The sequence below is a fragment of the Dioscorea cayenensis genome, chromosome 20 (genome assembly GCF_009730915.1).
Source record: "Dioscorea cayenensis subsp. rotundata cultivar TDr96_F1 chromosome 20, TDr96_F1_v2_PseudoChromosome.rev07_lg8_w22 25.fasta, whole genome shotgun sequence".
Taxonomy (NCBI): Eukaryota; Viridiplantae; Streptophyta; class Magnoliopsida; order Dioscoreales; family Dioscoreaceae; genus Dioscorea; species Dioscorea cayenensis.
This window is the reverse complement of record NC_052490.1, coordinates 13,810,352-13,812,921: the sequence shown is the minus strand read 5'-3', so window position 1 is coordinate 13,812,921 and position 2,570 is coordinate 13,810,352. Positions and strand designations below refer to the sequence as shown.

Below are 2,570 nucleotides of genomic sequence, written 5' to 3'. Positions count from 1 at the left end.
CTTTATGGATTCATTACTTTTACATTCAATTTCTTTGATTGTACTTAGCTCCATGGAGAGCTAAACCCCTAGTGGGTACTTGGGTGTTTGTGAACCCTAGGATGTACTCGTTTCATTGAACTTCTTTATTATGCTTTGAATAAATTGATGTTTATTGTGAGTTCCAACCTTGAATGCTTGATTGTATGAACATTTCCCCTAGAGTGACACTAGGGTTGAGAGTTCTTGTTGGTAACCTTGTGAGTGAGTGACACACTACGAGCGTTAGACAAAGCTAGTTTGGAGAGGGTTGAGAGGGTGAGTCGAGAGGTACAGTAGCGTCCCCTTTCCCCTCCGACGTGATAGATTCTACCTCCGTTCCTTGAGTTCTTTGCGGCCATAATAGAGTGAATGGTCTAAGGGATGAACCTCCGTTGGGGCCTAGTTGCGCATGCAATGGAGTGAAGCGTTGAGGGGATCTTAGTATCTAGGGCTTAATTGTGGCTAGGGACCTTCCGCCTCGACCAAAGGGTTAGGTCTATAATTAGGAAGCGATTTATCACTTGGAATCCCTAGAGCTCATTGCAACTTTATTCGAGTGCGAGGTTGAGAGGTTATTTAATCTCTCCTCCGGGACATGAATAGAGTTAGGCATAGTTGACCTTAGATTTGGGACTATGTATGTAAGGATTTCCACAACTCACCATTGCATTGATTAGGAAGCATAATAGAGAGCTCTTGCACTTGAAACAATTTTCCTCGGTGAAGCATCATCCTAGTACCCCATCTTTATCAATTGCCTTACCCTTTTCTTTATTCTTGCTCTCTCACTTGTTTCTTTTATTATTGAGAATTGAATCAATTTCACACTAATTACTATTGATCTTCCACATAGCTAAGAACCAATTTATGTATTTTCATTCCCTACTCCCTGTGGATTCGACCCCGCTCAACCGGGATTATTACTTCGACAAACCCATGCACTTGCGGGATATAAGCAAGGGGATCTTATCAGGTCACGGCCGCCACTCTATTCAAAGTTAGGAGATCTAACATCTTACTCAATGATTCCACTTGAGTCGCCAATGAGGTTACTGCATCTATCTCATGGAGGCCGGCCACCTTTTTCTTCTCCCTAGCATTCCATTGGTAGCTATTTAACCCTATTTCTTCAATTAATTGACGAGCGTCACTGGGGGTCTTGCTACCAAATGTACCTTCTGCTGCCGCATCCAATAGTTGTCTTGTATTCGAATTCAGACCGTTGTAAAAGGTTTAAACAATCATCCCCTCCGGGAATCCATGTTGCGGGCACTTTCTTAGCAGCTCCTTGAACCTTTCCCACGTCTCAAATAGAGACTCCAATTCCAACTGTACAAAGGATGAGATCTCATTCCTAAGCTTTGCGGATTTTCTGGGAGGGAAATATCTTGCAAGAAAAGCTTCTACCATCTCCTCCCATGTGGTAATCGAGGCTGTAGGTAATGAGTATAGCAACTGCTTCGCTCTTCCCTTTAAGGAAAATCGGAAGGCTCTCAACTTGATGGCATCATCTGTCACCTCCTTTATCTTTAGCATATCACACACCTCGAGAAAGTTCTCTATATGACTGTTCGGATTCTCATCAGCCAAACCATTAAACTATGCGGATTGCTGCAGCATGTGGATGAATGCCGGCTTCAACTCAAAGTTCTGAGCTATAATCGCGGGGCGCACAATGCTCGATTGTGTCCCCAATATTGAATGTCTGGCATAATCGGATAATGTCCGCTACTGCTGATTCTATTCTGCCATGTTTTCAGATTCTTCTACTTCCAAATCAGCTAGATTAGACTGTTCTTGCACAGGTTCTTTCCCTTTTTTTTCAGTGTACGTTCAAGCTCAGGATCTCCTTCAATCAGTATGGAGGGGTTCCCTCGGGTCATAACCTGAAGATGCACCCAAAAAGAAGGAAAAAGAAATCAGAATGATGATACAATAAGAAAATATGAAATAGAATTAATAAATAAATAGCTAAGAAAATAAAGTGCAAAGTATCTCTAAACGCCTACTCCCCATCAACGGCGCCAAAAACTTGACATGTCCGTATATGCGTGTAAACCCAGATGAGTGGGTATTGTATCCGTAGAGAGTAGGGAATAAAGACACTTGAGTTGTTCCTTAACTAATGTGGAAGATAAATAGTGATAAGTGTGACAAAATATGAAATAACAAAAATAAAAACAACAAGATAGAATGCACAAGTAAAGGAGAAGGTAAGGCAATCGATAAAGATGGGGTACCCAGATATTGATCCGCCTAGGACAATCGTTTCAAGTGCAAGAACCCTCTATTATACTTACTAATTGATGCAACAATGAGTCGTGGAAATCCTTAATTACATGATCCCAAATCTAAGGTCAACTATGCCTAATTCTATACATGTCCCGGAGGAAAGATTGAATAATCTCTCAACCTCGCAGTCTTATAGAATTGCAATGAGCTCTAGGGATTTTAAGTGATAAACCGTATTCCTATGTATAGACCTAACCCTTTGGTCCAGGTGAAATATCTCTAGACACAATTAAGCCCTAGATGCTAAAATCACTTCA

The 2,570-nt window shown here is 41.4% G+C and overlaps 1 non-coding gene across 1 annotated transcript; it reads left to right on the top strand.

Moving 5' to 3' along the window:
- Positions 1–1,276: 1,276 nt before the first annotated feature.
- Positions 1,277–1,383, top strand: LOC120252002. Its single transcript, XR_005533557.1, has one exon. It is a non-coding gene; the product is annotated as a small nucleolar RNA R71 (small nucleolar RNA).
- Positions 1,384–2,570: the final 1,187 nt, after the last annotated feature.